A 25575-nucleotide genomic window follows, 5' to 3' on the forward strand; every position below is an offset into this window, starting at 1 on the left:
GAATAGAAGCAAAATTATTCTGCAAATATGGCGTTAATGAAAAAGCAGTTATTACAAATGACATTAATTATCTCCTAAATGAAACAGACTAAAATATAATGACAGGTCACGTGTGAGAACTAGTACTCAGTGCGATGATAACAGGTGCAAATCAAACAATAATCTGCGCATGCGTAGGTAGGATGACCGATACAACATGGTGGAAATGCACGAAAATGGCAAAATTCCATTTAAATAGGGCCTAAAATATTACAAAATGCTATGAAAATTTTAATCTAAATATTTATATGAATTTTTATGGATGATCTCAACATGAAATGAACAGAAAATTTTTAAAATAAAATTTCTTATTAAAACGATGGCCTCTCTCTCTGTACCACTACTTTTTGTATAAATGTAACAATGGTAGAATAACAGTTATATTTTAATCACGGATTCAAATATTTTCTAGGGAGACTCTGTCATGGCGGAACTGGCCAAAAAAATTAAATTTCCACGTTTGCTATTTTTGGCAATATCAAGATTTGTATAGAAAGGAAAGCATTGTTTTTGTCAAAAATAAGACATATTTGACCATGCATTTTAAACAAACTAAAACCTTTACAGCCCAACAAACATGGTTTAATGAACTGGTAGTTTGTGTTCTATTACTGTTCCAAAAGGCAGCATTATCCATTCTTTAATTCCCGAGAAAATATAAAAAATACAACAATACCTCATTTCAGCCTCTTATTTCCCTTAACAAAAACGACTCAATTTCACCAGGTACCTCTAGACCATTGATTTTATGCCAATGCTGTTACGTAATCATGTGTGTAATATAATTTTTGCATGTGTTGTTTGAAAGACAAAGGTACAGTGTTTATGTAATCACTGAGAAATGCCATGAAAACAATCCACATATGACGTCACGAGTCCACTCTTAAAACATACTGACTGCCCCTCGTAGAATGACACAAGTATGCCGCTTATGTTTTGGTTTGATATTTATATGCCTATCAAGATAACTTCTTTAGCCATCAGATAAGCTTTGTTCCAATAAAATCGATGGTATACTAGTGAAGATATGGTCAATTATGTAACTTAGTCTTAAAATCGCTTGGGCCACTTTTGTCTAAGTGTAAGTAACTTAATAGAGTTGAACCATGGACCAGTTAGTTAGGTAGTTTTGGTAAGGTAGAAATGATTACATAATAGAATATCTCCTTGAGTTTTTGAAAGTCACATTTAAGCACTGTGTTACGAGTCGTATTTGACTCAAGGCCAAAATCACCTTTTACCCGAACTCACACGAATGCACAACACAAATACACTGTTTGGTTAAGCTAACAAAATCTTAAGTCTTTAATTGAAAGCACGTTATCACTGGTACAATATATGACAACAAATGCACATACACATTAATCAAATATAATCACTCTTTATCTATTTTGTACTTAGCCAGCATTCTTCTTCTTCTTGGCGATCATAAAGTTCTTGCAATGTCCTGGACGACTGATGTAATATATCCTTATTCACTTGTCCTGCGAAAATCACCGAAGTCCAGTGAACACTTGAGTTTATGAATATCCTTGCGTATGAAATCCTCACACAAAAATGGCGTTGCTTTCTCCTTGCGTTGCTTTCTCCTCCAAACTTAACTCCTTGCGATGCTTGCTCCAAACTCAACTCCTTGCGCTGCTTTCTCCAAACTTGGTGCTATTTCCACCTTTCACACAATATCTTCAGGAAGCAGGACTGCGATGCAGTTGTCCCCACTTATTTTGACAGTTGCGTTGAATCAAAATACCAGACTTCAGCAAGTCGACAGAAGAATATATTTCCTTTCTTGGAAGAAGTACGTTCTTTGACGTATTCTAGATCTTCTCCGACAACACTGGCAAATAGTAGTACTTTGACTACATAAAATATTTCTGGTTTGCAATTTCCTTTCTTTGAAGGAATTTTTTTTTTTTAATGCATATTAGCTAGCTAGCCCAGATCAACACAATAAACTGTGACAATTGTGTTTACATTTTCTTATTATATACCAAGCAGTGGGAAAAACCCCATTCTATTAATAGGCAATTACTTCCTTCACACTTTCACAACATTGCTGCAATCTTGGGATTTCCCAAGATTAATTATACACATTCACCTTTTACATGACATCATTTCCTGAGGGGAATCTCCTGACATCACTTCCTGAGGGGAATCCTGTGACATCATCTTTACTTTTCAAACTCAGGGGGTTTCCAAATATTCCAAATTAGATATGTTTCAATTTGTTTTGCTCAATTTGAGAGGGGAATTCCCCCAAAATGTCATCACTCATGTAACTTTGTAAACAAAGATAAATCATCAAATTAAATTACTGAGGGCACATCACACCCTCCCCCTTAAAAGAAGAAAGTTTGAATGTAATGAAAACTTTCTTAATTGTTTTCTTCGTTTACATGAACTTCAACGTAATATTAACTTTGAGTACTTAACTCAACATACGCAGTGACTACTTGTCACACAAGTTCCTTTTTAAAGGAATTTTTGTTTGTTATTTTTTTTGCAATTCTGGACAAGGCATCAGCCATTACATTGTCTTTTCCCTTCATATGTTTGATGTCCAGATTGTACTCTTGCAAGGTCAAACTCCACCTCACCAGTCTTTGGTTTTTGTTCTTCATCCTGTTGATGAAGGTGAGGGGATTGTGATCTGTGAAAACAAGCACAGGGTATACTGTGGTACCCAAATACACATCAAAATGTAGCAGTGTAAATAGCAATGCTAGACACTCCTTCTCAATTGTGGAGTAATTTCTCTGGTGCTTGTTGAATTTCCTTGAAAAGTAACAAATGGGGTGATCTATTTGATCTTCACCCTCTTGCATCACAACACCTCCACAGCCTATGTCACTGGCATCAACAGTCAACTTGAACTGCTTCTGAAAATCAGGTGCAGTAAGTACTGGTGAACTCATGAGTATTGATTTTACTTTGTGAAAAGCAATTACACACTGTGCTGACCAAATGAATTTTGCATCTTTCTTCAACAAATCAGTCAAAGGACTTGCTATCTCTGAAAAGTTTGGACAGAACTTTCTATAATAGCCAACCATTCCTAGAAATATCATGAGTGCCTTCTTGTTTACAGGTGTGGGGTATTGCTCAATTGCTTCAACTTTGGTTTTGATAGGTTTCACCTGACCTTGACCTACAACATATCCCAAGTATGTGACTGTGGCATGGCAAAACTCACTTTTTACCAGATTGACTGTCAATTGTACTTCTGACAGCTTCTTAAACAATTGATGGAGTTGTTCCATGTGTTGTTCCCAAGTTTGACTGTAAACAATCAAATCATCTACATACGCTTCACATCCCTCTATGTCTGCCACAATTTGATTTACCATTCTCTGAAATGTTGCTGGTGCGTTTTTCAAACCGAATGGCACGACTTTGTATTGGTAAAGACCAAATGGTGTACAAAAAGCAGAAATCTCTTTGGCACGGTCTGTGAGTGGAACCTGCCAGTACCCTTTCAATAGATCAAATTTGCTAACAAATTTTGCATTCCCAATTTTGCCTATGCAATCATCAATTCTTGGAATAGGGTACGAGTCTGTCTTTGAATGAACATTTGCAGCTCTCATATCTGCCACTAATCGGTATGAACCATCAGGCTTGGGAACAAGAATGCATGGTGAACTCCACTCACTACTACTTGGTTCTATGATATCATTGTCTAGCATATAATTAATCTCATTTTTGAGATGTTCCATTTTCAATGGATTGACTCTGTAAGGATGCTGCTTGATCGGTTTTGTATCACCAACATCTACATCATGAAATGCAGCATTTGTTCTACTTGGCGTATCAGGAAATATATTGTCAAATTTGTGAATCAAATTTGCAATTTGACTTTGTTGATCTTGAGAAAGATGACCTAACTTTGAGTCCAAATTTATAGTGAGCACATCAGAATCGTTCAATTTTACATTATACTCTTTGTGCTCCAGCTCTTTATCCGGGTCAAATGTGACATCAGAATTGTCATCTTTACTCTTGTCTACGTTGGCGATTTTGTCTACATCGGCATGTTTGTCTACATTAGCATGTTTTACTGTACACACAGGTTTTGAAACGCCACTGTCATTTCTTTCAACATACTCTTTAAGCATATTTATGTGGCATAACTGCCTGCTCTTGCGTCTACCAGGAGTCTTGATAATATAATCTACTTCACCCACTTTTGACTCTACCTCACATGGGCCATGATATCTGGCTTGTAATGGGTGTTCTGGAATTGGAAACAGTACTAGAACTTTGTCACCTGGTTTGAACACTCTTTATCTGGCATGTTGATCATACCATTGTTTCATTTTGGCCTGACCCTGTTTCAAGTTTTCTTTGGCGATATCAGTTGCTCTGTTAAGCCTATGCTTAAAATTGGAGACATAATCCAATAAATTGATATCTGATTTCTCATTGAGCCACTTTTCTTTCAACAACTTTAAGGGCCCGCGCACTGTGTGTCCAAACACTAACTCAAAATCCTAAATCCTAAAGTTTCCTGAACAGCTTCCCTAGCAGCAAACAACAACAAGTGTACTCCCTCATCCCAGTCCCTCTGAAATTCCAAACAGTATGTCCTGATCATGTTTTTCAATGTTTGGTGGAACCTTTCTAGTGCACCTTGTGATTCTGGATGGTAAGCACTTGAGGTATACTGTTCTATACCTAATTGATACATGACCTGTTGAAATACTCCAGAAGTAAAGTTTGATCCTTGATCTGACTGTATGGACTTGGGGAGCCCCACAAATGTGAAGAACTTAGTTAAAGCTTTCAGTGTAAGTGTTGACGCGCACATAATTGTCAGAAGGTATTGATTCCCTGACTTAGTCTTTGGTAGGGGGCCTACACAATCAATAATAACCCTACTAAATGGTTCATCAAAGGCTGGAATTGGCTTTAATGGAGCAGGAGGTATTTTCTGATTAGGCTTCCCTACTACTTGGCATATGTGACATGTTTTGCAATATTCAGAAACATCTTTTCTGAGAGTGGGCCCCCAGAAATGTCTCAGAATTCTTTCATGAGTTTTCTTAACACCCAAATGCCCTGCCATGGGACTATCATGTGCTATGTTAATATCTTCAGTGTGGTAGACTTTTGGTACCACAATTTGGTGCACTACCTTCCACTCTTCATCGGCAGGCACATCAGGTGGGCGCCATTTTCTCATTAGCACTCCATCTTGTTTGTAAAAACAGACACAATTTTGTTCTGCTTCTTCTAGGGTCAATGCCCTTTGATTGATCTCTTTGAGTTCTGGGTCATTTTGTTGCTCCAGAATCAGCTTGTCATGACTTAAGGGGTGAAGCTGGTAAGGTGACGATCTCCGAAAAGTTTTTCGAAAAATTCATTAATTTCTCAAAAAGTAAAAATCTCAGTTCAATAAATAATGGTTAAAATGAAAGCCAATATTGGGGGCCTAATTATCGTATCATTATAATAGGTCTGGCACCAATGCAAGCATTTGTTTAGGTGTCCCAAGTTCATAGTCAAATATGCTGACGCTATTTTTTACAAATCGCCTGGAATTGCATATTTAGGTTTCAGCGATTGCTGAAAAAAGATGGGTATGTTTCTGAAAAGCGTTTCCGCTTGGAATGTAGATGGCTATTGTGGAGCTTAATGTCCGTGATTTTAATTTATAAGCTCTTTCATTGAAAATTTGTAACGTCTTTTGCACAGCATGCGGGTCGCCTGCTTGAATCCCGATATTTTAAACATTATGTTGTTTTTTAACCAAACAACCAGCCAAAAGAGTTCTCTAAACTGTCCTCTAACCGCAGATAACATTAGATCGACTGTGCTATCGGTAGAATTTAAACGAGAACCAAAAGTGTTCGCCAAAGTCATGTAAATATGGACTATCGCGGAATATGGCGTTTTAGTAAAAAGTTGCATTTTTGCCAGTGCTTTTACTGTTCTTGCTATGAAGAACATTATGAACTTATCTCCAACGTAGAACATAGTTGGCAAATATATTCCGGTTCAACTATGACTTATTCCAGATCCTTGATCTTTGCTATTGACAAACTTATGAGCATATTTGTATTTTGTAAAATGGCGAAAATATTCCAAAATTGAGCACTCCACCAGTCATACGTTAACACCCAGTTACAACGTGTCAATATGTTGTCCTTTCCGATTCTGACAGAATGCACTGAGCGTATTGGAATTCTGATTCTTTCCCATATATTGATTGATTTTAAACAATTGATTCGAACCAACGTCCTTGATCCTACTGTAATGTCTGTGGTAATGTGTTCAGAAGTTTTTGGATCTTGACAGGCGGCGAGTGGCATGATAGAGCCGGCAACTTGTGAAACCGCCCGGCTGTATGGTATTTTCCATATACTCGGTTAGTTTTGTGGGGTTCATTATCGAACCCCAACGGTTTTAGCATGTATTTATATTATTTATTAACATAGGCCTATTTGTTTGTGATATTTCAAGCGTTTTAAAATTTCAAAATAATCCCATTCAATTACACGGTTGACGATGGAAATTTACTGAATTTAGAGAATGCACGGCGACCACCACCTGGATCTTGATCAATTTTGCAACAGCTGTGCTCAGTCTGGCATAGGCCCTATAATAAGCGTCTCTTTGTTATTTACATTAGATAAATGAATAGGAAAAAAAGAGAGTTTATTATCGTGAGTTATACCGTAGGTTTGTTGGTTTAGGAATGTCGCTATGTACAGCTCCAAGATAATAGTATAGTGCGTTTTATTTTTTAATTTATCCCATTATTTTGGCTGCAACTGGACATAAACCATTTTTTACAGTTATTACTTATATTATTTCTTCATTTTTGGTAAACCGAAATAATAAACTATAAAACCATTAACTGATGGAATATATTTCCTATAAGGCGCGTGAAAGTCGATTCCGAGTTTATCGTCCCCCGCCCGCGGCACTTTTTGGAAACCAAAAATACCCGCGTCAAATTTTCAAAAATGCCTAATAAATAATTCATTATTTCCAAAGTATCAGTGTTTTCACCAGTTTTAGCAATTGGAAACATATATTTTCGTCTGTAAAACATATATTCATAACTTGGATGCAAAACCAGGCTCTTTTCTAACTTTTCTAGTCCTTACCCATATAAAAAACATGTTTATAAATCAAATGCATGAGTTTGGCTTTAAATCAACACGCATTTTAGGTCAATAATAAAATCTGATGAAATAATGAAAAATGAAAAAGTCACCTCACCAACCTGGAAAAAAAAGTGACGATAAACTCGGAATTGACTTTAATGGGCCTAATCTATACTGTCATGTTGGTGCAAAGTAGAGCATTTGAGATTGTTCATCAGGTGGTAAAAGTTGTTCCTGAGAGCATCCTATGTTCCGCTGCCTTCAAATTTCAAGCCGTAACAGTATCAGAAATGTTGAATGATACCAGGCAGCTATTATCACCCACCCCTCCCCCATAAACCCCGGGCCATAAACACAACACACGCCCCTCACATCCACACACCTCGCTCTGCTTTCACTTTGCAATGGAGCTTATAACTCCCCATTAAGAACTCACGAAATCATTTTGTATTCTTACATGTCAAAACTAAGCATAAGCATGCCATTATCTTGCTATTCGGGGGAGCACTTCAATTATATGAGAATGAGGCCTACTAATCTCAAAAGACTATTCGGCAACATCATCAGTGATAAATATTATTAATAAAAGTTGTAAATGAAACAATAAAAGCGTCTGAATTAGGATGACGATAGATCCAATGGAAAAAGTGTGTGTGAGGGTGGGGGAGAGGGGTACGGTGGTGGATGGCAAACCATGTGTTCTGGGTGATAGCGAATGGGGGGTCTTAATTTATGGGTTATTCAGTGATATCATCGAAAGTATAAAATGGTAAAACAAATTTAAATTGTATATAAAATGCCGAAAAGTGAAGGATAAATCATTAAAATTGTCATTAGATATTTTAAAACGTTTTGGCAAGAACCGAGGAAAGCAGCAGTAGGCCCTATTCGCTACTTGCACGGTTCCGTCATTATGCACTATGTGCTGGTAGATCCCCGCACTGTCAGCATACATGAAAGGAAGAATTATGTAACCTTACACAGAACGTTATGACTAGTTCAATTCCCATTCATGTATGCTGCCAGTTCGAGGCTCTCCCCGCACATAGTGCATAATGGCGGAACCGTGCAAGTAGCGAATTGATAAAGTTGAAGCCCCGTTCAAATGCATGTAGCTAATTTCTCTACTGAGTAGAGAAATTACAGATTCATGTAAAATAACTTATTTTGTCTTTAATACAGGGCTTAATGTTTGCACATCGAAACTAACAAAGGTGCTGGGCAAGGTGCTAAAATCTAAATTTTGCTGATTCATGGATTTCTACATTCTCTGGATGAAATCACTGAACAGGTTTTTTACAGCCCTACATATGAATGGCCAAGTGGTCCAAAAAACGCGTAAGATAAACGTGTAAGGTAACACGTGTAAGATTGCATCTTACACGTGTAAGATTACATCTTACACGTGTAAGATTGCATCTTATACGCGTAAGATTGCATCTTATACGTGTAAGAATGAAGCGGGATTTTTAAATTGACGAATCACAGAGTAAGAAATCACAAACAACCAATCATCTCATGCGTAGCAAACTTCGACCAATAATATGTAAAGACGTTTTGTAATTTGTAACATCCACGACTTCTTATACGTGTAAGATTTGGATTTCAGTGATGGGCGATACGTGATATTATTGGCGACGTAACGAAGATAAGGAGAGCTCGTCACCAAAATCGTAAACGAAGCATTTTCTTAATTTTTATGAGTGCTACAATGTCCTGTATTTTATGACGAATCTATGTCAGGAATTATTCCGACTGTTGGTCCGTCATGGCCACATCACGATTTATTTCACTTTTGGCTACGTTTTTCAGTTATACTCATATCAATTAAATTTCAAGAGGTGATGGTAAAATAATCACGTTTGCGAAAACTACCGCGGTGCAGATCGATATCGAGGTTGAGATTATTCGACACTCGTCGTACTAGTCAAATCAGAATACCGTCCATCCCTAATAGGCAATTCTTACGCGTATAAGAAATGCTATGGCGAGATTTCATTGGTCGACGATGAATACGCGTAAGATGATAGGTTGTTTGGGGTTTAAATATGGGTTCTTCATATATGATTCGTCAATTTAAGCATCCCGCTAGATTCTAAGACGTATAAGATGCGATCTTACACGCATAAGATGCAATCTTACACGTGTAAGATGCAATCTTACACGTGTAAGATGCCATCTTACACGTGTAAGGTTACACGTATAATCTTACACGTTTTTTGGTCCACTTGGCCATTCCTATACATAGGCCTACTACGCATCAGTCACCTTCACCATAGACCCTAGAAAATAACGCCACTGAGCGCCCCCCGGACAAGACAAATTTCAATACCAGTTAGAGGTACTTGCCACTGAAGCATGATTAATATTAGCTGCTAGTATTGCATAATATTGTATCGTGTGCACAGAAGAAAAAAATATTACTATAGTCTGGTCAGTACTAAAAGCGCAGAGTGATTTTATTTATTGTATTTTTAATTAAAAGAACCACTTTTTAGGTAAGTTACACAGCTGAAGTTGTGATAGTATTGAGATACAACAATATCATGGTATAAACAAGAATATGTTACTTTGGTAAACATTTCTATTGTCTCTACCCTTAATGGGTCTCTCAATGTTTCCCCAATTTGTTCTTGCTCAGAGGCTGTGTCATTTTTAGGGGTATTTTTATCCCCAGGAGAAGTAGGTTTATCTTCTTTCTCATTCAACTTTGACACAAATGTGTCTTCCAAATTGTAGCCTAAGTCATCAATTTGGTTGTCCTCAATAGTTTCCAATGAGGCCTTCTTACTCATTGCCCGTGTAACTGCACATGCAGGAAATATCTCCTTTTGCTCACTACTATCATCCTGTAAACAGGGTTTATCTGTGACTATTGGGTTAGGAAAAACCTTCCCCCCTGCCAAATCATTTCCTAGCAACATGGATACTCCCTTGACTGGCAATTCGTGTCTAACTCCTATTGTTACCGGACCAGAAACCAAGTCAGATGTCAAGTTAATTTTGTGGAGAGGTACATTAAGTATTTCCATCCCAATACCCTGGATCAAAGCATTACCAGCTGAACTATCCTCATTAAAGGGCAAAGTTCCTTCCAGAATCATAGACCGTGCATAACACGTATCTCGCACAATCTTAATGGGCTTTGGACTACCATTATCACCAAGTGATACTACTCCCTCTAACACAAATGGTTCAAATTCTTCACACACCTTGTCTGTCTCACCTCCCTTTTGTGGGAATTCTTGTTTCTTGATTTGACTGACTTGTTTCATTGACTCAAGTGAAACTGCACATCCTACAGTAATACTAGCAGTTTGCTGCTGTTTTTGTGCATCTTGTTTGGCTTTTAAGGTCCGACACGTGGTCACTGTATGTCCTGGTTTCTTACAGAAATTGCAAAATAATTGGGATTTAAATTCAGTCCCACCTGTTGGTCTGGTACCTGAACTCCATGGGGTCCCTCTACCACCAGCACTATGCTGTGAATTAGACCAGGATCTGTGATTAGACTGAGATCTTCCTTCTTGTGTACCACCCTGATTTGCTCTAGGTTGGTTTTGGCTGAACCTGTTTGAATAACTTCTGTTATGACTAAATCTACTCGCATTCAATTTGTGAGTTAAGCCATATTCGTCCGCCATCGTCGCCGCGTCACTTAGCGTTTTAATTTTGCTAGCGCTTTCATCCAAGTGGGTTTTAATGTCAACGTGGACACATTTCTTGAACTCTTCTATAAGAACCAATTGCTTAAGTTGGCCGAAATCATCTTTGACTTCTTTTGAACCAAGCCACCTGTCAAACATTTGTTCTTTTACTCTATCAAATTCTACATGCGTTTGATCTGCTTGCTTTCTTGAATCTCTGAACTTTTGTCTGTATGCTTCAGGCACCAGTTCATAGGGCTTAAGGACTGCCTGTTTGACTTCTTCATAATTGTTACACTTCTCTATTGGTAGAGCTGAGTAAGTTTCCCTGGCCTTCCCCACAAAGCTACTTTGTAACAGTAGGGTCCAATGCTCCTTTTCAAAATGTTGGAAATACTCGTCAACATCTTTCTCTTTGAATTTAGGCACAATCTTTACATACTTTGTAACATCAAACCCCGACTTTGAGGAGAAACTTGATGAGTATTTGTCACCTAGCTTTGCTAACTTCTCTTGTTCAAACTTGTATTTTTCGTCAATTTCTTTTTCTTTCAAATGTGCTTCCAAATTGAGCTTTGCTTGCCTGTCCTTTTCTTCTATTTCCAGTTTTGCTAGTTTTTCCTTTTCTTCCATTTCTAATTTTTGGTGCTCAAGCGCCATCTTTTCTTGGCGTGCTTTGTCTTCCATTGCTAGTTTTTGTTTTTCAATGTCTAGCCGTTCTTGTTTTTCTTTATTTTCATTCTCTAACTAGAACATTTCCAGTTTTTCTTTTTGGTCCATTTCTATTTTCTTTTGGTCCATTTCCATTTTCTTTTGGTCCATTTCCATTTTCCTCAATTCTAATTGAATTTCCAACTCTTTCAAGTTAAATGCTGAGTCTCCACCAATTTCTACTTCAAGTTTATCTTCCAAATAGGATTCATCAAAAATATCTTCCCCAACCAAAACATCAATCAAGGCATTTTTGATTATTTGCTTTCTTGTAGCTTGCTTTACTTTCAAGTCATAATGTTTGGCAAATGCCAATAAATCAGGCTTCTTCAACTCATCAAACTTCTCCCAATTTATAGTTTCAAGAAACTCTTTTGCTTTGAACTCTGCCATACTGTACTTTCACTTTCAAGACTCAGTATATTAATGTCAACTTTTTTACAGTGTATTTCCCAGACGAGCCCCCAATTTTGTTACGAGTCGTACTTGACTCAAGGCCAAAATCACCTTTTACCCGAACTCACACGAATGCACAACACAAATACACTGTTTGGTTAAGCTAACAAAATCATTAATTGAAAGCACGTTATCATTGGTACAATATATGACAACAAATGCACATACACATTAATCAAATATAATCACTCTTTATCTATTTTGTACTTAGCCAGCATTCTTCTTCTTGGCGATCATAAAGTTCTTGCAATGTTCTGGACGACTGATGTAATATATCCTTATTCACTTGTCCTGCGAAAATCGGCGAAGTCCAGTGAACACTTGAGTTTATGAATATCCTTGCGTATGAAATCCTCACACAAAAATGGTGTTGCTTTCTCCTTGCGTTGCTTTCTCCTCCAAACTTAACTCCTTGCGCTGCTTGCTCCAAACTCAACTCCTTGCGCTGCTTTCTCCAAACTTGGTGCTATTTCCACCTTTCACACAATATCTTCAGGAAGCAGGACTGCGATGCAGTTGTCCCCACTTATTTTGACAGTTGCGTTGAATCAAAATACCAGACTTCAGCAAGTCGACAGAAGAATATATTTCCTTTCTTGGAAGAAGTACGTTCTTTGACGTATTCTAGATCTTCTCCGACAACACTGGCAAATAGTAGTACTTTGACTACATAAAATATTTCTGGTTTGCAATTTTCTTTCTTTGAAGGAATTGGACTATAAGCATATTAGCTAGCTAGCCCAGATCAACACAATAAACTGTGACAATTGTGTTTACATTTTCTTATTATATACCAAGCATAGGGAAAAACCCCATTCTATTAATAGGCAATTACTTCCTTCACACTTTCATAACATTGCTGCAATCTTGGGATTTCCCAAGATTAATTATACACATTCACCTTTTACATGACATCATTTCCTGAGGGGAATCCCCTGACATCACTTCCTGAGGGGAATCCCGTGACATCATCTTTACTTTTCAAACTCAGGGGGTTTCCAAATATTCCAAATTAGATATGTTTCAATTTGTTTTGCTCAATTTGAAAGGGGAATTCCCCCAAAATGTCATCACTCATGTAACTTTGTAAACAAAGATAAATCATCAAATTAAATTACTGAGGGCACATCACAACTGACATAACAACCTCATTTACAAGGACCCCGATTGAATTAAACTTTCTTCGGAAGGTTTTTTGGGTTATCCTTCCCAGTGGGCACAAATGGTTGCTACTATGTTGTGTCAACGTCAATATCTAACGTCGGATGACGGTTGCCTGAAGGATGGATATGAAAGTTTTTTTAACGCCAAAATAGATCGTTGGTGTGACGTCCACATTCAGCGTTGTGCCGACGTGGGCCAACGTCGATCCAACATTGACCCAACCCAACCCTAATATTACTGACGATTGAATTCCAAAGTATTAATGTTATAGTATTATAATTATGGAATTATTAGGGTTTATATATTACATTATTACTAAGCATCATCATCCTCATCCTCATCATCATCATCATCATCATCATCATCATCATCATCATCATCATCATCATCATCATCATCATCATCATCATCATCATCATCATTATTAGTGTTATTATTATTATGATTATTATTATTATTATTATTATTATTATTATTATTATTATTATTATTATTATTAGTTTATCTAGTGGGGCTTTTATAGTCTTTATTTAATGTCACACTTTAATAAGCCTAGTAAATAGACAATTTTGGACCAACTTGACCATTCCAATAACTTGGACAACAGTAGGCTTGCTGTTTACCAACGTTGGTCTGATAAATTCTAACCGTCATATTAAGGTTTGTGTGACGACGTTGCCCCAACCTCGGCGTAACAACCGATGTCGTCAATAATGTATTGCTTCAACGTTAGTATTGAGGTCATACGACAACCATCGTACGGCAGACGTTGTTGCGATGTCTTCAATCATCGGTGTGCCGATGTCGTCAATAAAGTGTTGCCTCAACGTTATATTGAAGTCGTACGACATCTGTCTCACGGCAGTCAATAGGTGACGTTAATGTAACGTCTTTATCGTCGGTTGTACCGATGTCGTCAACGTAGTGTTGCCACAACGTTGTATTCTGGTCATATGATAACTGTCGTAGGGTAGTCAACAGGTGACGTTAATGCAACATATTTATTGTCAGTTGTACTGATATCGGCAATGAAGTGTTGTCTCAACGTTGTATTGAAGTCGTACGACGACCGTCTTGCGGCCGACACTACCTCAACGTTTGTGCGAGTCACAGTCATCACTAATAGGTCACTGACGTCCTAGATTAGTACTTGCGTTAACGTTGGAATTTGGTTGCCTGACGTCCGACCTTATTACAACGTCTGTACAACGTAGTTTTTCCCAATTGTGCCCACTGGGTTGGTACTCATTGGTATATCTTCCATTATCACCTCGTGCATTAGTTTATTCTGGTACCGTGAATTACGTACATGTACAGTAGATATTTAAGCATTTTATCCATAATGTGCAATCTATTGTATTTTGAGTGCTAAATGAAATTAACTGAAATCATGATCATACAATAGTAAATACACTAGCATAGGCCTACATGTAGCTAGGAATAAACCAGACTTGATTTCAAGCATGTCAAGTGGCGGTCACACAATTCATCTTGAGTTTTCAATAATTCTATAGAGACAGTGTAAGTACAAGCTCAATTGTCCGACATTCAACAATATGATAGGACCTGGTATTTTGAAAGACTCATACTCATAGCTGAATTTAATTACATCGCTGAGCTATCGCGATTAGTTTTTAGCCAATGAGATACCAATACCAATTGCTCACCGCGCGCGTAGCTACTCTCAGCAGCTGGCGGGGCATTTATAGACCGGTTCGTTTACTGGCTATACAACATAATTATTTACCTCATGTGGACGATGTGCGCTATTGCAAGGTTTTGAAAAATCAAGATAAATCATATCGAATTGCCCAGCATTATCCCACTCCTCCCTACGTCAAAATTAAACAAGCTGGTCCTACCACTGACCTCTACACATGGATAGCGGGCTCGCACATAATTCGCTGTAGAAGAGACGTCATAATCGGATTAACTATCATATTAATAGATGAATACAATTTTTTACTATATCGCCCTGCACTACAAGCAGGTTGCACTCATCACCTGTGTATGTCTGCAATAATACATTGAATACAATACCGCTCTTTTCAAAGATACTAATCTTACAAGTGCAAGTGATCAGCATGGTCACGATGATATGGTTCAATGCATAGGTACCGCGTGAACGTTGTAGTGCAGGGCGATATAGCCTAAAATTATATTCATCTATTGCTATGGTAGTCTTACGTCACTTCTACAGCGAATAGGATAGTTGCCGATTGTCACCACAGACTATGGGTTTTTGCCCTCCGTAATATGGAGGCCAATATTATTGGTTTCGCTTTTTCGGTCGCTCTGATCGAGGAGGTATTTTGATTGATTGATTGATTGATTGATTTATTATTTATTTATTTGTTTGTTTGTATATTGATTGATTTATTTGGTTGTTTGTTTGTTTATTAATATATTTATCTACTTATTAATATATATTTGTTTGTTTTTAGTTTAATCATTTATTTGTTTGTTTGTTTAATTATTTATTTAATTACTTATTTAATGAATAAATACAATTTTAAGAATTTCACTTCCTGAACGTTTTTGGTTCTTTTTCGCACCCATGCAGTACCGATTTAGAAAAAAAGGAAACAAAATATATTTCCCAGTGCAAGATGTACATTTTCAAATGAAAGTAAAAATGTTTAGGTTAAAAATGGACAGAATACAACAAATCTACCACTACCGGGATTTGAACCTGGTACCTACCGCTTACTATCATATACGTCAACCAATTGTGTGCGATTCGCTTGTGATTACATGGGAAATGGTAGAGGTTATATAATACCATTTTGGGGCCGAATTTATTGAAGTCTCCTCAGCATCTAGTTTGGTTCCGCTAATTCCACACAAACAATGTTTGTGTGAAGGATGCGGAACCAAACTAGCTGCTGAGGACTGAGGAGACTATACTAACTATAAATCGGATGTTAATGACAATTACTGAACATACAGTGTAGTCAAAGTTACAAAACAATATGACAAACAATAAAAGTAGAAAAGTTTTAAGTTAAAACTATCATTTACTAGTAAATATTTACATTATCCTTGAAACCATGCTGTTTTTATATAAGCAAGGCATATGTGATTCAACTCTAGAAACACATGCGGCTACAATACATTTTTAGGGAATACCCGATCGTGATTATAGCTCGTTTCTTGGTGTATCAAAAAGTTGCGGAGTAGCTCAAATCGTATGTTAAAACGACAGTGTCAAAAAAGGGCGTCAAAACGCTTAAGGCGACGAGGGTGCACACAGTCACCCCCCCCCCCAAAAAAAAAGAGAAACGAAAGTAAAATAAAAAAAAAGGAGAAAAGCGACACGAAAAAGGAGAAAAGAGAAGAGAAAACGTGGCCAGTTTTGGGCACCCATTATATATCTTGCCCGGTATTAGCGACCACGACGGGATCCCGGTTGTAAGTATACATTCCAAACCATCCACTGTCAAGCAAAATTTTCCTCTACAACAAGGCCAATATTCACATTGATGAGCTGAAAGCTGACGTAAATGAAATCAGCAGTGATTTCAAGAGTGATAATGTTTCTGAAACAGATGCTAATGCTCTCTGGATCATTTTCAAAACTAGATTGTTGCAGGCAGTGGATAAACATGTGCCATCAAAAATTATGCGGAAAAGAAATTACACACCATGGATCAATCAAACATTAAAACGCTACTACACAAGTAACTAAAGGGCCTTATATTTGTACACAAATACGGCTATACCCGCATGTTGTCAGTGTACCAAAACTTACTTTGCCGAGGACTTAAAATAAAGAAATTGTAAAAAGTTGCCCAATTGGGCGGAAAATGTGTATAAAGTGAAAGACCAAGTCACAAGCTTTAATTTAAGAGCCAGTCTCCAGCGCTCGAAATAAGGCGCGTCCTTGTGTCAAATACCCGTGAAAGTAGGCGCGGACCCGTAAATGCCCTACGGTACGGGTCCGTGTGACCCGTAAAATTCTGTACTTTTGTTGTTCCACTGGAAAATCTGGTTCACATAATACGTCCAGCTCACGGAGTACACTTTCAATTCAGTTTCCCATCAAGTTTTCAACCCGGGTTTTCAATTTTCTACTGCTATAATGTTAGTGCTATATATAGTTATAGTTCCTATAGTCTACACCAACATATAATACTTCTTTATAGTCGAACCCTTAAAAATTAGTGAGGACCCTTGAAATTTCAAAGGCAGGGGCCTGGTCGGACCCTTGAAAATTGGTGAGGACAATTAAAATTTCAAAGGCAAGGGTCCGGAGGACCCTTAGATTTTTTTGTTGTTATAATGCGAGGCCTGCAGTCTCCCTTATTATGTACCCAAATCAGGGGGGTTGTGATACAAAAAAAAAAAAGAATTTTCTCTAAAAAATAATCTTGGTATATATAAACACCAACAACACTCATGTAAAATATGAGCGTGCACAGCGCCCTCGTTCAGCTTTAAAAAATTCTTGAAATTTCAGCCTCTCTGAGCCTTACTTGCAAATGGTAAACTTTGGAGGTGTGTAACATCATGCGCCATCATTATCCCAACCGGCATTTTGCATTTTTTTGAAGTAACAAATGGTTACATTACAAAAACCAAGAAAAAAATTGGAATCTTGATGGCGCACAAAGTCAGCAAATCCAATGATTTGATGAAAAGCGCCCTCGTGCAAACTTCAAAGCATCATAACGTGCTGCGCCATCAAGATCCCAAGTCTGAACAAGTTTGAAATTAAAGACCTCAATGGTAAGTTTCATTTTTCAGCAAAAAGTTTTTGGGATTTCGATGGCGCACATAGTTAACAGAGGTCAAAGGTCAAAAATTCCTATTTTCGCACATTTTTACATGCCTGTATTATTGCGCGCCAACGTCACCCGACTCTCCGAATAGCATTTCATCAAAGAAGAGGTTATTCTCTGCAAGTACTGAAAAAATTAGCTTGGGATCTCTTGATCTTCATATTTTTCTGATTTTTTGAAAATGGACTTAGCCTCATTGTGGAGGTCAATAATTGCCCTATTTTCCCCTCATAATGACGCGTAGCACAATGTGGGATTTTTACTGCATCACAAAAAGATGCGCCAACATTTTTCATTGTCTAGCTTCTAGCTTCAACTGGTAGACAAAAAAAAAAAGTAACAGCTACTTGGGATCAAGTGGGCGCACTAATATAAAAGAGGTCAAAGGTCAAGCTTTGTGCCAAAGTAAGACATTATTTGCCTATGTGCAGCACAAAAGTGGAACTTTGACCCATAATAAATATGTGCGCCAACATGATCCCATCTTATTTTTTGGATGATTGGCTAAAGGAGCTGATGTACAACTGCTTGTAAGTAAAAAAAAGTGGGATCATGTGGGCGCACTAATCCAATAGAGGTCAAAGTTCATACTTTGTGCTGCATATGGGCAAAATATGAATTCGGCACAAAGTATGAACTTTGACCTCTATTGAGTTAGTGCGCCCACATGATCTCACTTTTTTCTTACTTGCTATTAGTTATACTAAGCCCCTCTAGCTAATCAATGTGCATGTCAATGATTTTGTCATGGTAAATACTGTTCTCTTAGTCACTTAAGACATGTTAAAAGACAAACACATACTGCGCACTTATACGGTACATGTTATAGGTTAATGAATGCGTATTACTTGTTGGGAGATATATTAGACAAAATAATGCACGCGCGCTGATGTTGATGCGTCTAATGCATGCGCCCCGAAAGGGGGAGTGCATTAAATGCGTCAATTTCAGCTATCATTGATTTACATGTACAGCTCTCTTCCCTAGTAAAAGTGGCACAATTGTTATTTTACCCTTTCGTTGTTAAATAAACATATATCGAGATTGGAACAAGCAAATTGAACAGAACAAACGGCATTTGAGAGCTAAGACTGCGCCCGTGACGTTGATGTAAGCATCATGTCACAACGATATTTGCTGATTGCTAGAGAGGGCGCTTTTTACTTGCACAATTTTTTTGAGACAGGTTGTATTGTTGAATGAGGTAAGGCAAGCTATATATATACACCACTATTCAAAAGTATAGTCCAGGTAATAATACCATTCGGTTTATTATTAATCATTTGGCTAAACATCTTTAAATAAAAAGCCGGTTTTATATACTGGCAAAGCTTTAAATATTAAAGGAGAAATTGAATTTTTTAAACATTGAATTTTGGATTTTCAAAAAGAACTGAAACTGATTTAAGAAATTATTTTGCTTATCGGTCAGAGTTTGTACGTAAAACAAAAAAAAGACGTTTATAACAAAATGTTACAAACGGAGTTGGAAGATAAGGTCAATGACCCAAACGAGTCTTGGGAAACTCTTAGGAACATTTATTCTAAAAATGAGCCTAGAGTTGCAAATAATTTGGGTATTGATGATTGGTTTAATCACTTTCAAAATGTTTTTTCAAAAAAATGATTTTGTGAATTTTGATCAAAATGAGGTTGAAGAAGAGAATTTGTTTGATCCAAATCGTGACGTATGCTCCAATAAGTAGGCATGAAATTGAAGTTGCTGTTTCTAAAATGAAATGTAAAAAAGCTGTTGGTCCTGATGGACTCCCAGCTGAGGTGTTTAAATTTTCTCTTGATTACATTTTGCCTTTGTTGGAAAAATATTTTAATTTAATTTTTGATACTGCTGTCGTGGACAGTAATGTTCCAATTTTTAAGAAGGGTGATGTGAATAGTCCCTCAAATTACAGGCCTATTTCTCTTCTCGATGTCATAAGAATTTTTTAAATGTATAATCATAAACAGTCGTTTGTATTCTTGGTGTGAAAATAATAATATTTTGCCTGAAAATCAAGCCGGTTTTAGTAAGGGCTATATGACTGTTGATAACATTTTTACACTCCATGGTATTATTCAAAAATTTTTGTTCAGAAAACGTGAAAAATGTTATTGCCTTTATGTTGACTTCTCGAGTGCCTTTGACAGCATACCTCGGGATAAGTTCCTTAAAAAAATTAAGGATATTGGTGTAAATGGTAAATTGTATAATATTCTTTGTAATATAAACAATGTTTTAAAATCTTGTATTAAAAGTGGCTCACATCTTTCAGATCTCTTTGATTGCCCCTTTGGTCTTCGTCAGGGCTGCCACATTAGCCCTCTTTCCTTCTCAATTTTCATTAGTGAGCTTTCAAGACTTCTTGATGTTAATGGTGGTCGTGGAATTCAACTTGATAATAACACTGAAGTCAAATCATTGTCTTATGCAGATGACATTGTTTTAGATGCAGATAGTGTTGGTAGTTTTAAAAAACACATCGATGTTCTTGAATTGTTTTGTAATACTTGGCAGCGGCGTAGCTGGGATTTTTTTCCAGGAGGGGCAAGACTGTATGGGGCGGGGGCCCAAATCCACCACATTTCCCATTTGGGGGGGCAGGGGCCCAAATAGACAGTTTTTGCCAGGCTTATTGATAATAATCGTATGGTATTGCATATATCGTATGGATTCCTCATCTCTCTGCCCCTCCTCTCCCTCTCCTCCTCTTTTTTCCTTTTCCTCTCTCCCTCCTTTTTCCTCTTTTTTCCTTGCACTAGGGGGCGGGGGCCCAAATAGGCAATTTTTGCCAGGGGGCAATTGCCCCCTGCCCCCCGGCAGCTACGCCACTGATACTTGGGGCACAGTGTCAGTAAATGTAGATAAGACCAAGGTTATCATAAACCGAAAAGGAGGCAAATCAGGAAGGTATGAAAAGTGTTTTTTTCAAGGTAAAGAGCTTGAAATTGTTAGCTCCTATAAATATCTTGGTGTAATGGTTTCAACTGGTAATACTTTTACTGAAGCAACCAAAACGCTTGCTATGCAAGCAACAAAAGCAATGTATGCTTTAGAAAGTGCAATGAAAAAGGTTGGTGGTTTGCCCTTCTCAGCATATTTCAAAATTTTTGATTCAGTCATTGCACCTATTTTTGCTTTATGGTTCTGAGACCTGGGGTGTAAAAAGATATGATGCTATTGAGAATGTACATATTAAGGCCTGTAAAAAGGTTTTAAGGGGTGTCATACAATACATCAAATAGTGCTTCTTTCGGTGAGTGAAGACCACCTATGTATATTTTTCAGGTTGTGCGTTGTATAAAATACTGGTTGAAATTTTGAAAAGAAATGTTATCTGATGCTTTTTAATTTAGATCAACGTGGTATGACAAATTGGACTACAAATATAAAACACTTACTGCAGACGTCTGGTTTCGGTGTGCTGTGGCAAACTCAAGATGTTGATGATTTAAAATTATTTTTGAATATTTTTGCCACCAGAATTAGAGATATTTCCTTTCAAAATTGGTTTTCTGATATGAGTTCAAGGAATAAATTAAGAACCTACATTCAGTTCAAATCACCTCTTGCTTCTGAAAGGTACTTATTATTGATTATAAATTTTGGTAAAAGAAGGGCCATGGCAAAATTAAGATGTTCCGATCACCCTCTCAGAATTGAAACTGGCAGGTGGAATAAAATAAACGCCGAGGAGAGGTTTTGCGAATTGTGCAATGATGGTAGTGTTGAAGATGAATATCACTTTGTTTTGGTATGTTCCTTTTTTTCGCATTTTAAGGGGGTACTATATACCCCCTGGCAAATGTTGTGCATATTTTTGCATTTTTCTCAACAATTATAACGCATTGGTGACAAGTAAGATATATATATATTATAGGGGCAAGGACTACAACTACTACACTGAAAATTCAGCAACTCAAGGCAAGTAGTTACTGATTTATTGATCAAATACTGGTTTTCCCTCATTTTTTGACTGTAACTCCACAACTGTTGTCTGTGCTGAAATAAAATTTCCAGTGCAGTAGTTGTAGTCCTTGCCCCTATAATATACATATCTTACTTGTCACCAATGCACTATAATTTTGAGAAAATGCAAACATAAACACAAAATTTAACATGGGCGTAATACCCCTTCAGAGATAAGTATATTCCTGTTTTTTATAGAGTCAATCCATCATTAAATAAGTTTATCTCTTTGATGAAAAATGAAGATATTAATGTTATTCATACACTTTCAGAGTTTATTTATATTGCTCTCAAACTCAGGTATAATATGCATTCTGACACATAATGTTTCTCTATTTATCTAAATTGTTGATTTTTCTTTCATATGCATGTAAATAATGTCTGTCACCGTGTAATTATTGTTTGCTTTGTACTATGGGCTGGAGGCCAACGTACTTAATAAAATACAATGAATGAATGAATTAATGAATTAATTAATTATTTGGCTAAACTACTTTAAATAAAAAGCCGGTTTTATATACTGGCAAAGCCTTAAATATTAAAGGAGAATTTGATTTTTTTAAACATTGAATTTTGAGGTAAGATGATACATGTTAAAAAAATATGTTTAATATTACTAAAATACAGGGGAAAAACAAACACTCTGTGTCAATTTAACTTTTTCAAGAAATGCGTTATTATCTGCCAACACTCCGTTTTATCGATATAATCCGCCAAGCTATTTTTGTCAGATATGAATGGGACTTCGTCTGCTGTATTAAAATAACCACATAACAATATTCTGGGGCTCATGGTCAATATGTTTGTTGCACCTAAAACACAAGTCAAAAATTGTCACTTTTCAATGGATAAATCGAACATCACATGGACAATATTTTTATTGCCTAAAACACATTACAGGTCGTTGTCATGGCAACGGGTAACATATGGGCAAGCAAAGAGGATTTTAACAATCTACAAAGCCCTTTTTTTACACTTGCCAACTATATATGGGGTATCTCTTAATAAATGCGTTCAAAATGGTGCGTTATAGGTATGGCAGGTGAATTTAAATTTGCCATCAAACTGCATCAATTTATATAACAAATTAAAGCCCTTGAGTAAAGAAAGCCAAAACTGAAAACCTTTTTGTCATAGCACTTTCCGTGGCAAAGTTACATCTTTTCAAAGATCAACTTTCATCAAAAAGATTCTGCTAGCAAAATTCCCCAAAACAGCATTACGGGGGTGTTTCCAGATCTTAGTCTCATGATGATAACAGCTTTTTTTAATGGAACTGCTATCAAAATCCTCTAAAATTCCATGTGTGAGTGTCTCATCACCATAAAAAATCATATATTTGAGTGTAAATTTCTATGTAATTATGTATTGTGTTTGGTCCCCGGTCTAGGCGAATTTCGCTGACTAGCAAATGTGTTAACTAAGGTTTGCCTGGCATACCTATTATATTGACGTTTGTTTTTGCAGTGTATAGTTAATTTGAGGCACTGTCTATGTTAAATTTTGGCCCAAATGAGTTAAGTCCACTGTAAGATATATTAGATAGATAGATTTGTTATTATCTTTGCACTCATTACATGATACAAGAATATAATAACACATTATAAAGATATAAAGAATAATATATAATAAACTACAACAATGTATAATACAACGATGAGTGAAGGAATTACAGTTGAGACCCAGAGGCCTGCAGCTCTATAACCCCTTGATACATGTATATGGCATTTATTTGACATAGCAACTGTCATTTCCATCAACGACATATCCTATGTTGAACATGTAAAGAAAAACAAAAACAAAATGCAAATGTCAAATACTAATTATTGAAAAGTAAATTAATGAAATTAGTGACCAACATATTTGATACAAGTACACTTGATAAAAAGACTTTGAAATTTTTTGAATAGCTTTGCATAAGATGTTGTTTATACGTTTTCCGGAATTGCTTCACTGATACCAGAATTAATAGCATTCTAAAGATTTATACCTGCATATTTAAAAGACTTCTCACAAAAGACTTTCTTGACTCGAGGTAAAAGTAGATTGTTTCTATATCTAGTGTTCATAGCGTGAATTTCAGAGTGCTTTGTAAAAGGTCGTCAAAACATTTGGTAATAAGCAATTTATATGTTTAGGGTCAATACGCCTATTCTCGGTCACACGCCTATTCTCGGTCAGTTAGCGTATTGAACAACCGCTGGCGATCGTTGCTTTAATTTCAGCCGTGTCTTCCGAACGAATCATTTAGCCGTACCGGTGCTGCATGTTTTGGTGACTTTTTAATATCACGGCAGCACAGTTCACCTCAAATGATAGATTTTGAGATGGTATGGTGACCTGAAATATCGGCATTTAAAAAAAATAATGACGTCATTTAAGAGGTGATATTGTAATATAATCAGTGATGCGAAATTGCACATGCATTTTAAAGCTGTAATTTTAACAAGTTGATCCATCTGCATCGTAAATAACACCATAGCAAATGATTGGTGTTGTGTTTATGTAAATTCCCATAGAAACAGGGGTGTCCGAGAATAGGCATACGAATTCCGTTGGCATTCCTATTCTCGGTCAGTGTTCCCTAGTATGAGCTATGTTGACATTGTTGTTGCCATGTGTCCTACAAATCGTCGGGTGCATCACATACTGGTCTATCTTGAATTTTTGACTTTTTTGAGAAAATTGGTATATAGTTCTTTTTTACGGAGCTCTTCCAATACAACAAATTACAGACCTCAATTTTTCCTAGATAATTAGTTATAAAATGTTAAATTTAAACTATCAATGATTTTTTCAAAATACGTATTTTCACATACTGATCTATCTCGAAAAAACACGCATTTCTAGAAAATCGCAATTGAAAATCTTCGTATTAAGTTTACCTTTCTATAATTTAATTAGACTATGGATTTTTATGAATTAAATTAAAGCATATACTTAACAAATTTAATTATATTTACGTATGTAATATTGCTTAAACTACACTTAAGTTGTAGTTCTGTATGTGAAATCGTTAATTTCCCGATATCGTATTGAAAGTGCATTACATACTGGTCTATCTCGAGATAGACCAGTATGTGATGCGTCTAAAGTCACGTCTTTGTCATGATTGTTCGCGAAATCAAGATAGCCCCAAGACCAGTATGAAACGCACTTTAAATACGATATCGGGAAATTAACTATTTCACATACTGAACTACAACTTTAGTGTAGTTTTAAGCAATATTGCGTACGTAAATATAATTAAAGATTCCACTTAAAATATAAATCTGTTAAGTATATGCTTTAATTTAAAACCACATTCATGAAAATCCATAGTCTAATTAAATTATAGAAAGGTTAACTTCATACGAAGATTTTCAATTGCGATTTTCTCGAAATGCGTGTTTTTCACCGGGGTTTTTCAAGATAGACCAGTATGTGATGCGACCGACGAAATGATCATGCATGAGCACATGAGAAGTGTTGCATTTTGCTCTGCAGGTCTATAGCCATTTGTCGAATACAAATGAGCGAGGAGAAATTATTTGTGAACGCCCGCCCCTCCCCTCCTCTACCCCTTACCCATCCCCTACCCTGTCGTATTTTCGAGCTTTTTCGGTCGGAAAAATTGGGTCAACAATGTCACATTTCTGTCGGCAAAAATGGTTCCTGCCCTGGTCCGAGAAAGGCGCTATAACTGACTTGCGCAGATA

The sequence above is a fragment of the Amphiura filiformis genome, chromosome 14 (genome assembly GCF_039555335.1).
Source record: "Amphiura filiformis chromosome 14, Afil_fr2py, whole genome shotgun sequence".
Lineage (NCBI taxonomy): Eukaryota > Metazoa > Echinodermata > Ophiuroidea > Amphilepidida > Amphiuridae > Amphiura > Amphiura filiformis.